This window comes from Paroedura picta, chromosome 8 (assembly GCF_049243985.1).
Source record: "Paroedura picta isolate Pp20150507F chromosome 8, Ppicta_v3.0, whole genome shotgun sequence".
Classification (NCBI taxonomy): Eukaryota; Metazoa; Chordata; class Lepidosauria; order Squamata; family Gekkonidae; genus Paroedura; species Paroedura picta.
This window is the reverse complement of record NC_135376.1, coordinates 41,444,163-41,456,789: the sequence shown is the minus strand read 5'-3', so window position 1 is coordinate 41,456,789 and position 12,627 is coordinate 41,444,163. Positions and strand designations below refer to the sequence as shown.

Sequence of the window (12,627 nt, the reverse complement as noted above, 5' to 3'; positions counted from 1 at the left end):
ACTATTATTGCTAAAACAGCTGCCATTGTGCTAGCTAAGTCCTCCAGGGTGGATAAAATATAGTCGATATATTTTGAATGAACATGCAGGCAGGCCTTAGGACAAGTAGGACAAGTTTTGCCAATGACCAACTGCAGATCAGTTTATTAGGGTAGAGATCCAAATGAACATAAAAATGAAGCCACCTATTCCAGGCTCATTAGATTGCATTAGCTCACTGCGAGAGGTGAGAACCTTGAGACTGGAAGAACAGGTATCTGCCTCTTCTGGAAAAATTGACAGGTATGCACCCCTAATGCTATACTACTGACACATGATCTGTTTCCATTATGCTTTGCCGTATTACAGTTTCCAGAATGGACCCATGGGACAAGGGAGGATTGCTGCCTTAGGTCAATTGCCTTAGGTCTTCCTACTCTATATATCCAGGGCCTTCTCCTAACAATAAGCAGCTGCTCATTATTTTGCTGCCCCAGGTGACTGCCTGCTCTTCGAGGACTGAAAATCTGACCCTAACAATCCCAGCACCACAGCAGAAGAGGCAATTGTGAATTGCTGCCCAGAAATGCACATCTTTCTTTATCATGAACATATATTCTGTGTCTAATCTTGGATTTCCTTTTCTGTTCTTCTACCTGGCCTTGGGGATTATTTTTTGTTTGTTTTATTCACAAAGGTAATACAATTTAGTTATGATAAAGCATGACTATATTGCCTTTCTTCTTCCATCACATTGCCAGTCAGCATTCTACAGGTTAAAACTGATTTAACCATCATTGTATTGCCTGGGATCCCTTGGGACTGTAGTCCTGTGAAAGGAGCTAGGAATATCGAGCAGAAACTGCTTGACACCTTCAGGAAACCACAAATGATGAACAAAATAATTACAGTGGCCTGTGAAAAACTGGGTTGACATTGGGCATGAAAGATGGGGACATGGGAAGATCTGGAAGGGGAAGACTGTCATTGACAGCTGTCTCTTTCTTGGTTTGTTTGGAAACTTTATCCTCTCTTTTGATTAATTGTAACACCCAAGTGGTCACAGCAATTGGAGAATATATAGACAGGCATTCCATGGCCACTTAAAATGCAGCATTCACTCTGCTAACCAAGCGATCTGCTTCTCAAACCTTTCATTCAGATTGATTGTGGAAAGATGGTCACAGATTGAGAGTGACTACTGTGATGCCAAGAGTGAACTCACTATGTGCTCTAGATGGGTTGTTAAATTATCTTGGCACAACATGAGAAAAAGGCAAACTGGTAATCAGTAGGCCATGCCAAGAATATAGGGGAGTGTTGTTAGAATATTTAAGAAGTAGCAGGATTTTCTCTCTGCTCTTCTGCCCAAGTGCATTCTTCAGTCTGGCAGAGGTGATGAAAACCACATGCTTTGTTACTGACACGCAATGCACATAAAAAAGAAAGGCCAGAAAGGCCATTCTTGGTGTCCTTTTGAAGACCTCTTACAAATATTACCATCAGGGAGTAATTAGCCAAAACAGTGGAGCTCAATGATGAGATTCCCATCTCTTTAAAGTTCTATAAATAGTAGCTACCATGTATGTCTTGGATCAGGACCATGATGATGAAAGAGAAGGTTACCCTGTCTCCCCACACAGTTTTCCCTCTGTACATTGTCCCTGTAGCTGTTATTTGACCTTATAGGAGAAATGTACAGGTACTTTTGTTTTATTTCCCCTCTTGGGGAAAATGGCTCTGGGAGAACAGCAATATACAATGAAAAAATGGCATAGAGGAGAGACTTAGCTTTGCTCTCCCAGCACCACAGTCCTGATCCAATTCTTCCCTATCCCTTACCTCTGCTGTTTATAGAAATGTATACAGGTAGAAGATCAGTTCACAGAACTCTTAATACTTCTCTAGCTTTGCCTCCTCTAGCTTAGTTCCCGCAGTTGAATATGTCAGCCTTCATCCAGGCTGAACAACTTTGGACTGCAAGTGGTGACTCCCAGAAGCATGTCCAAAAACAAAAATCCCTGTATGGGAGAAGGAAGACTCTATATCTGAACTGGTGCACTACAGAAACAAGTCTAGATGATCTGGTGTTTGTGACCCTAAACCAAGGGTGCCCATGAGACCACACTTTAGAAAGTGGACAGGGCCAGCTGTGGCTGTTGCCAAACAAAGCTTCATCAGAGATCTGACTGTCGGGGAAGACTTCTAAAAAGTTACTTTGGCAGCAGCTGCCCCCGCAGCACAGTAAGTTCATTTTAAAAGGTATTCTGTTAAAGTTTCTGTGTTGTTGAAGAGTTTCTATTAGAATTATGCATACCCCCATTCCCTGACATTTTGTGGTTGGCTCTTATCTCTTGTGTCAGTCATTTTGAGGTTGATTCTTTTTGGTGTAGTGTCCACCACCTTGTGTCAGAAATCCAAAGGTGCTCACAGGCTCAAAATGGGTAAGGACCCTGCCCTAAATTGAAGAGCTATTTCTCAATGCTAATTTAAGCTTGGTACGTAACATCAAATGTAAATATATAATGTTTACACCAAACATGAAAATGCACTTGGATTATAACACACTCAAGATGAAAGGCAGACAGCTGCGGCTAAGCATAGATGTCTATCCCAAGAAGGATGGGTCAAAGGACAAAAGCATGACTCAACCCCTGGGGGCTCTTCAAAAAGCCAACACATCATAGAATCAGAGTTGTAAGGGCCCTCCATGGCAACCTACTCCAACCCCCTGCACAATGCAAGAACTAACAACTACCTGCCCACCAACAGTGACCTCAAATTCATGCCCAAATTGTCCCCCTTCCCACCAAAAATGTCCAGAATCCAGCCTGGCCTGGAGGGAATTCACCTAAGATCCTACAGTGGCAATCAGCAATTCCCTGGGTATGCAAGGAAGGGCCACAAGAAACAAACACTGGGATGTCCCTTCCTGCTCACCCACTCATAATCTGCCTAAGTTCATAAAATCAGCATTTCTGTCAGATGACTGTCTAGCCTCTGCTTTAAAACCTTCCAAAGGAGAACTCACCACCTCCTGAGGAAGCCGGTTCCACTGAGGAAGCACTCTAACTGTGAGGAACTTCTTCCAGATGTTTAGCCAAAAGTTCTTTTGAATTAATTTCAACCCATTGGTTCTGGTCTGACCCTCTGGCAGATAAAGCACAGGAGGGGGATGTCCAGTTAAGAAAGGACTGTCCACATCCCAGCACTGTCTCAAGTATATCAAGCATACGAAATGCTGCCAAGCTCACACCCTGTCACCAGCTCTCTAAAGGTGTGGCTGGTGCATAGTGCAACCCTACTTCCAAATAAGCCCAAGCTCCATGGTTTTGATGCAGAAAATACCCTTTACATTTTACCAGCCAGCAGCTACCAGCATCCCAGCTCTACTCCTATGCTCTTGCCCTAGTCCAGGGGTAGTCAACCTGTGGTCCTCCAGATGTTCATGGACTACAATTCCCATGAGTCCCTACCAGCATTTGCAGGCAGAGGCTCATGGGAATTGGAGTCCATGAACATCTGGAGGACCACAGGTTGACTCCCCCTGCCCTAGTCCTTCAGATTGTCTGCGGTTCAGATGGTCAAAGAGTGTTGCCTCCACACCTGCTGACTCTGCCCCAAAAATAAGAGCAAGTATTCAGATTGCAGCCATGACAATGCCATTGCAGCCCAGGATTGGGCTGCTAGCAATAGCCACTCAGAGCTCATCTGGGGGGGGCAGGTTAGCTGGCTAGGTGGCAAGCAATGGGAGGGCATATCCAGATGGGCTGGCCTAGGTCACCCAAAGTCCTCTGGCAACCCCTGCTTTTCAGAATTTAGGATACTAAGGACTAAGAGGCTCCTCCACCCAGAGTTTCCCCTTCTGCATCTCAGCAGCTCACTCTTGTGCATTAGGCAAGACAGGGGCATAAACTACTTGTTACATCTACCATGTGATTGCCAAAAGAACTTGCAGCCACATGGCTACTGTGATTGCCCATTGGGGCCCAAATCAGAAGTGCCACAGGAGCCCAGTTCAGATCAGGACTGTGCTGCAGGGAGAAGAAGAGCTCCTACATCCTTCCCCCTGGTCATTTCCGTGAGGCATTATTTGTTTGGTGGGGAGGGCTGCATGTTCCTTGAATATTTGCTCTTGCAGTCCCAAACAGGGCAAGTTAGGACCTGCATGGCCGTTTTGGGTCCTTGGGAAGACAGGAACTCCTCCTCCATCCTGCTGGGGACCCCATCCAAATTATGCTTCAGTGGCACTTCTGAACTGAGTTCCCATGGGGAACTCACAGCTGGCACCCTACTGCAGTTCCCTGTGGCACTTACATGGTAAAAGCAACATTCAGTTTGGCCCAGAGGAAAATGCAAGTCAAACTGAAGGAAAAGGGGGGGGAGGGAACTGTCTGGCCCAAGTGGCTGCCTTATCCAAGCATAAGTTAAGGGGCAAAATCAATATTGCAAACTCTTTAGCTTCTGCACGGCTTAAAAACAGAAGCGCCGTTGACATCCGGAACATTATGTAGTATCCCCTTTCCCACAACCAATTTGTGATCCTTATAGGGGATACTGCTGAACAGGTCCCCTGGGCTCTTATTTTTATTGTAATATTGCAATGTAATTAGCGATGAGCGTTACATCCTCCCCACCACCACTTTGCGTCTTTATATAAAGATGTATTTTTAATTTTTTTAAAGAACACTGGATATCTTTGTTCCCCTGTTAAGCAAACTCAGCACTGAAGTACTCAATCATTAAAAAAAAGTCTAGCAACCAAGAGCAAAACAGCTTTCCCTACAGCTCCATTATCCCACCAGAGTCATAACTCCTCACAGTTTTCCTTTAGCTGATAGCGTGCCCGGTATGCACACAAACATTGGAGTAATCCTTCACTCCCATTTTAAGGAGCACAAGTTATTCTTCCCCAGCCACACACAGCACAAATACTCCCATTACTTCAGGCTGAAATGTCATAGTACTGGCACCAGGCACATGGTAGTATCCTTCTGGGGGGTCTTTAACGCATTTTGGCTTCTTAAGGCAAATAGATTTTTTTAAAGGCTTCATGCACCTTAAGGATAAAACACTCTTAGCCTGCAATTAAACTTTAATTCGAGTTTTCCAAAGCCTGTTTTGGTTCTTTTTTTTCTTCTGCATTTTATCCTTAAGGTAAAGACATCCTCCGGAGTTCTAATTGTTCAGAAAAGCTCTTCGTTTTCTTTCTTTTCCTTTTCCTTTTCTTTCTTTCTTTCTTTCTTTCTTTTTGTCCTTTGCAGTCTCCTTTGCTGTTAAACATGTAGATATTTCAATCCATTATAGGAAGAGATATTTGACAGGCAAGGTATAAATAAATAAATAATAAATAAATAGATATGTTAAGAATGTATCTCTTGCCTGTCAATCTAAATTCTCAACAAGGCTGACAAAAGTGAAACAGGAAAGTCAAACCTTCAATAGAGGCCTGCAAGAAAGATTAATAACCAATGAATGTATACTCTTGCAATGTTTGTTTCCATTCGGAATCTCGTTAGGCGTGGATATTTTTCTACTAGAGAATTCACAGTGGTATGTTTCTGGCATGGGTAAGTCTTATTCTTCTGAAAACTTCTAAACCTAGCCAAAGCAAGAAGTTCAAAACTGTGTTACATTATTATTTTTGCTCTGTATGGAAGAGTAGACTTGGCAACCTTTCCCTCACTGCTCTAGTAGTTTCATTCCATCTTTATCTAGAGATATAACATTTCTGGAAATGTTGGAGCTGAACTGCATAATTTATAGTTTAGCTGAAAAATATTTGGTTATTTGGGGGGGTCCCAAGGGGGGCAGAGTTTGGAGAGGGAGCTTGGGAGTGATGTGATATCATAGAGTTCACCCCCTGAAGCCAAATTTTTCTCCAAGGGAACTGATCTCTGTCATCAGGAAATTAGCTGTAATTCTTGGAGAACTCCGTGTTCTACCTGATGTTGGGAACCCTAAATAAGTATTTTGTTCCCTACACTTTGGATTTCCATTGGATGCTATGAGTCAATATTAGGCTTTCTGCATTTGAGCTTTCCTCTCCTCATTTCCTAGGCTGAAAGTTGTTATATGTTTTCTGGATCTGATTTGGAAGGAGGCATCCTCCCATGATGTTTTGCTCCCTTCCTGTTCTCCCCCCAAAAATATTTTTTGCAAAATAGTGTCTGCTTGCACCTTTCTTTGGTTGCACCCCTTAATTCCACCATTCTGTGGTCACCATTCACCTCCCTCCCTTTCCCCCAAGTATACTGGATGTGATTTTTAAGTAGCTTATCGCTTTACACTACTGCAGTATAATGAGCAAGACTGCCACTATTTGTTATAGTTAGAAACAACATTGTAATGTGATCACCCCTTTAAAGAAAAGTCACATGTTTCAGGATGGCGGGAGGGAGGAGGGGGAAGGGAGGGGAGGGGAGAGAGAGTATGGCAACGAGGAACAGGTATGCATTTTAAAAAACTCCGAATGCAAGCATTTCTCCATTGGGCAGCCCTGAATTAGATTGCACCGTAAAAAGTGACATTTCTGTAACCAAGAAATCCTTAACCACGGGATAAGTGAGAAGGCAATTTGGGTCTGTGCCTGGAAAGACAGATTTCAGTGCAGAAATGGATGAAAAAGTCATCCCTTTAAGAAAGCAAACCCAAGTGAAATGATCATGGTCACTATAGGTAGGACTACCAGCATCTTTGGATATTAAGAGAAACTTTATTACATTGAGAACACAGAATTCTTTAATTATGTGCAATCATTACACATAGAGTGCTCAAAACTGTTTAATTTTAACAAAATATTATTGAGCGTGTTGTATATGTCTATAGTATACACTAGGATTATCTTTATGTAATACTGTAGATTCTTACATTTAAAAATTTGTACTATGCATTTTGAGTAAAACTTTGTATTTCCTGCCATTCATTCCAAAAGGGGAAAAATCATAGCTATTTCAGTGCTTCCCAAAATATCTTGTTAAGACATGGCTTTTTTTCACTCAAAAGGAGAAAATATTTCATGAGAGGTTTTTTCTAGTGCTCCTCCAAACGTCACAATGTTTCTATTAGTCCTCAAACTTCTTAATGCCGTCCAATTCAATGTGAAACCCTTTGTCTTAAGCAGCACTTCACTCAATCTGAAACAGAAAATATTTCATAGAATTTTTCTTTCAGCATCAGAAAAATTGAAAAAAGGGCCGCAGGGGGGAAAGTTTTTTCAGAATTTTTTCAGGCCTTCATATTGCTACCTACCCAAAAGTTCACTTAATTCTGCTGAACCCTATAACTACATTAAATCTCTCTAGCACTTTAACAAGAGGAAGACTTCATTTCCTGCCTTTAACAGTCAAGTATGAGGCTCACAAACACCTCAGTATTAAGATTCATATGAAGTTGGTTTCAAGGAAGAAGATTCTCCTGCAATCCAGATGACTTTTTAAAGCTCTGGTTAAAATATTATAACATGTCAAAATCTAAAAATCATTATTAGAGTTATGTGAAGTCTGTTTAAAAACCCAATTAATCTATCAAGGTCTCCTTAAATATAGATGAGAAGGGGGTGGCAGTAATTTTTAAGGGACGATGATTTTATGACACTGATGAGGAAGTCTGAACTCTCAAACTCTATTAGCATGAACGAATTGCATAGTTTCCTTGTGAGTTAATTAGAAAATCATTTTTCCTAATATAATGAAGTTGTGTTTGATTCTAAGATTGCTGTGGCTGTCAGATTTATTATATCTCCAGATGGCCTGGTGAGCTCCCCCACCCCACCCAGCAAAGATTTCTCAACGTATTATGAAGTGAGGCTATAAGCGCTATTCAATTTCCATTGTGTTAATACATTTTCTAGGATTCCTTCAAACTTTGAAAGAAAAACCTTGAGAAAGGTACAGTTCACCTTTTGGGACTTCAATCAGTTCCGCATGAGGGATGATTAATAGTCTGACAGAAGACTTTTAATTAATGAGGGCCAGAGGTCATTTCAGCCATAATTCTAACAAAATATTAAAATTATTAAAGGCAACATGTCCTTTAGATAAATTCTCAGTGCTCTGACAGTTCTCAACTGGCTTCTTACCAACAAGAACATAAAATGGCTTGGGGAAATGGGAACTGGGAGGCAAGACATTTGTATTCTAACTGCAGATCCCGGTAAAGGAGGGACCTGCCTTGCAGAAAGATAGACTCCAGTGAAACTCTGAGAGAATCATAGAATCATAGAATAACAGAGTTGGAAGGCACCTCCTAGGTGATCTAGTCTGACCCCGTGCACTGTGCAGGACACTCACGACCCTATCACTCATCCACTGTAACCTGCCACCCCCTTGAACCTTCACAGAACAAGATAAAAAACAAGATAAAAAGAAGAAAATTGCCCTCAACCAACCACAAAACAGAAAATGGAAAAAAACCCTAAGAATTTGAAACCAATGGGAGTTTTTTTAATAGTCTGTTGTTTATTTATAATCTATTTAGACTCTTCCTCAACTTTCATTTTGGGTTTTGATCCTACCTGTTTATGCCTTGTGTCATCATCTGCTCAGCTCTTTTTCTGGCAGTCAGTGTGCCAATCCTTGTGTCACCGCAGTTGTCATGATTCTAGAACTCAGAGAGATTGTAAACCGTGACTTGAACTAGAACTCTGAGAACATTGGGCCTTTTGTCCCATCATATACCAGTATTTGAGCAATATAAATGTTATTTTTCTCTAAAGTTGAGCATTTCCCCACCCCTGTCACCAATTTAGCACAGACATGCTCAAGCCAGACTTTACAATAAGATGTCTTCCTCTGGCTGTAACTGTTTTAACCTTTTTCCTATTCATTTTTTTTACACTAGTTGTGTGAGCTTCCCACTCTTGCATTTTCATTTTAAATGGGAGGAAGGAGAAGAAACATCTGTCTATCATGCATTAAACTGTGTGATGGTTTTCTGAAACTAATCATCCCAAGGATTTTAGTTGTTTTCCCACCTTTCCCACAGCACCAGGTTTCCTTGCAGGAATTAAGATTTGGAGATAGAGTCTGAGCCTTAGATATAAGCACCCATCTAAACTTGTGGCTGATAACTGAAGGATTAAGTAAACTGAGATAAAATGGAGTACATTAAAAAAAAACAATAAGAACCTTTGGTTAAAACAACATAGACCAAGGTCACTAGAAACAGTAGAGACAGACAGTTTCCTAGCAATGCATGACAGGCTGATGACTCTTTTACAGTCTTGTTAAAAAATGTTACATTTAATCCATAGTGCCCCAGTGCAATTTGCAGTACTATCCTAAGTAGTTACATCCTTCTCCTTTTAGTTTAAATGTATTTAAAAGGGCATCACTCTGTTATCTCTGTTTCCATTTTCCTGTTACACTAACCATATTTCAAACTTCTTTCTCACTACCAGCTTCCATCCTTCCACTGATAAAAATTTTACTGAATCCTGTTGCTCAGCCCACGACTTACAGGTTCTTAGCATGGGTTTTTTGGGGGTTTTGGTTGCTGAATAAGTTTTTCTTCTCTCTGTTTTATAAATAGGACCGTTTCCTTATGAGGAATTTGCCCCTGGACAGTCTGTAGGTGCTGGCGGGTTCTAGTGCTGCTTCCACATGACATCATCAGCAACCTGAGGCTATACAGGGACTGGCATGAGTTTTAGCCAGATTTGCATCGTGAGGAGGGATATCACCAAAACTGTATTTGCCCATGTGGAGAGAGAAACACACAGCAGTCTCGCTAGCATCCTGCCCTTATACCCACCCTCCCCTCTCCATTTCCTGCTTGGGATAATTTTTTAAAAAACAGTCCACATTGCTGCGGGACCACATAGCTAATTCCCCAAGTTATAATAAAATGTTTTGTTCATTGTCCTCATCTGTTTTGGAATTAGTTAGCCAAGACACATCCCTGTTTGTGTTTTCTGGCATTTGGGTTTTCACGGGGAAAGAGGATAGGTGTATATGATAAAGCAGCCCTTTCCTGATCAGCTAGGTATCCGAGCTCCTCATTTTTGAGCCTTACTGTTCACACAAAATCACTCATTGGGGTTCTGTTACTATGGCACGCCTCACACAAATCTACCCAAATATAAATAAAGCCCAAAAAAATAAGAATCCCCAAAAGGTGGGGGAATGCTTTATTGTTTTGGAATTTCTTCATATCAACACTGAAGTGTTAATTTTTTTTAATGCTCTTTTGTTGTGGCATTACCGCATAGCAATGCAGAAGTGCCATTTTTTATTTTAAAAATTACTTTCAGGGCTCAGGAGGGAAGGAAGTTTGAGTCCCTGAAACAACCACTGTGCTGGGATTGGTGGCTTGCGGTGACTGACAGGCCAAGGAGTAGGGGGAGAAGGGGTGTTTTTTGTGATGAGGCAGTGGGAAAATACACAAGGGGTCTCCCATCAGGAAGCTTACAAATGTGCGGCTTCTAACTGCTCATTGGTCATATCATCCAATATGTGTTTAACATTTTTAAAAATATATAAAAAATTAATTATCTCCCACCCATTTGGGAAACCCTTCCAGGGCCCTCAAGAAACGCTGGTTGAAAAAGCCTGACCTAGATAGCTATCTACTTGTTATTTCTTGAGAAATGTCCCATTTAAAGAAAGTCCTATAGTTCTAATATTATATATTTTATACCAAGGGAAACTTACTCCAGTTCTAGTTTTGCACTTCATACTGACTCAACAGTCTACCCAATGATAGTTTATGCTGTGCTGGGCTGTACCAGTAAACAGGATTTTCCCATGCATGGCAAATTAACATTTTGTTATTCAATGATCTGTTAGAATTCCATTCCAAACTCTTTATGATAATCAAGATTTTTTATGTTGTACATTTAGGATTTATTTCAAGAGGCTAGCCTATTATTTTATTAAAAATTGCCCATGCTCTTGTGATTTATCTGTTTCATCAGCAATGAACATTCAGCTCTACCCTGAACATGCTCAGCTACTGACCTATACTGGACCTCTGGTGACCAGCAGGATTCACTGCTTTGCATTTTAATTCTTAATTGCAAATAATGAGCAGAAGAGTCAGCAATAAGAGGGGTCCAGGACTTGTATATCTCTTTGTCATGATACTTTTGATAGCTCAGGATTTGCTGACAATGACAACAATATGTTTGATCTTATCACTTGTTCTGCCTTTCATTAAATTAACTTAAAATGATAGAATAAGGAATTTAGAAGCCTTAGCACCCTTGACCTATAGATGACAAGGGCAGAGCATCTATGGCACATCATTATGTCAAGGTATGCTAGTGGATCTCAGACTTTAGCAACCCAGAAAAACCCATTTTGATATTAAATGTTCCATTGACCTCTAAGCTCTCCCCTCCTCCCTCTCCAAAGTCACAGGACAGAGTGTGAACAAAAGTCAAGCATGCCCCCAGTGAGGCCTCTGTCCTTTAGTGTGCTCTAAACAAACCACTGTTGTTGTTTTTTAATAACTTAAGATGTTTCCATTAGGGCAGTCTTCAACAGAGTCCCCAACATGGCACCCATCCAAAGAGTGGGTGTGGCCGGGCTGGGCTCTTGACTCTTGGTCAGCAGGGCTTCTGATTGACCACTGGAGATCTGATCAGTTGGGCAGATTAAAGTAAAGTTTTGGCAACAGCTGCCAACACAGTGTAGATTTTGTTCTCTCACTCTACTTTCCTATTCTAATTACTTCTGATTTCCCCTGCATTTGAGATTCCCCTGGCTGGCTGCAGGCTCTGCCTCTTGCAGCAGCCATTTGAGTTTGCCCACAAACTCAAGAGTTAGGGACAAGGTCAGATCTCAGGCAGCTTATTTTATAGCTGATTCTATAGTGCTACCACTCAACAGCTATAACTGAGTTGTAATCAATCTTATCCATTGCCTGGATGATATTTTGCTTCAGAGACAGAGACAGAGAAAGCTATTGGTAGTAGCTTTTAGGTGGAGGCTAGCTGAACAAGCTTGGAAAAACCTTCAAAGCTTCTCACAGAAACAGCAAAAGACCACCATCAGGTATAACCTGGACTTTCAGTATTCAACTGAAAACTACCGCAAGTTGTTATTGCTTATGGATGCAGAGTGGCAATACTGTCTCTGTAGTTAAATGATTTGCAATGGAAAACAGAGTGAATATCAGTTCATTGTAATTTATTATTACAGTTTCTAAATTGTTGCTACCACAAAAATAAATATATATATTCACGTGTGTATGCACACAGGCACACAGACACACACAGGGGTAAGTTTGGGTGTCATCACAACAAAATGCCAATGTCTAGTCCAAATATAGAACTGCAGAAATGTAAAAAAACGAAAATCAAGCAGAACCCCAGGGGTTAACTTACCAATATCCCTAAGTGACTATTAGGAAGTAAAGCTATTCTCCAAAAGGAGATGCCTTACTGCCTGTCACCACTGCTGTGGGAAGAAATTGCGACAGCAAAATACAAGAATTGTTCCCATGATGAGACACAATTCAGAAGTGATGCCATCACAATATTCCAGCATTCTCTGGTTTTCATAAAGTTTAGGGTGAATGCTAGAGCATCACCCCGGTGTGATGACATCACATCAGGGTGATACAAGAAATTGTATTATTGTGCAGGGACAATGATCACATTCAGGAACTTGTTGAGCAGCAACCACTGCTGAAACAGCTCTATAA

General features: G+C 41.1%; 1 long non-coding RNA gene across 2 annotated transcripts; it reads right to left on the bottom strand.

The window, feature by feature from the left end:
• Nucleotides 1–6,674: 6,674 nt before the first annotated feature.
• Nucleotides 6,675–12,417, bottom strand: LOC143842623 (uncharacterized). 2 transcript variants are annotated; one of them, XR_013233231.1, is made up of 3 exons: nt 12,308–12,417; nt 8,495–8,586; nt 6,675–7,115 (listed from the first exon to the last, which is right to left on the bottom strand). It is a non-coding gene; the product is annotated as an uncharacterized LOC143842623 (long non-coding RNA). The 2 variants fall into 2 exon arrangements; XR_013233230.1 differs by having other exon boundaries at nt 8,495–8,580; nt 12,308–12,412.
• Between the last annotated feature and the right edge of the window lie 210 nt (nt 12,418–12,627).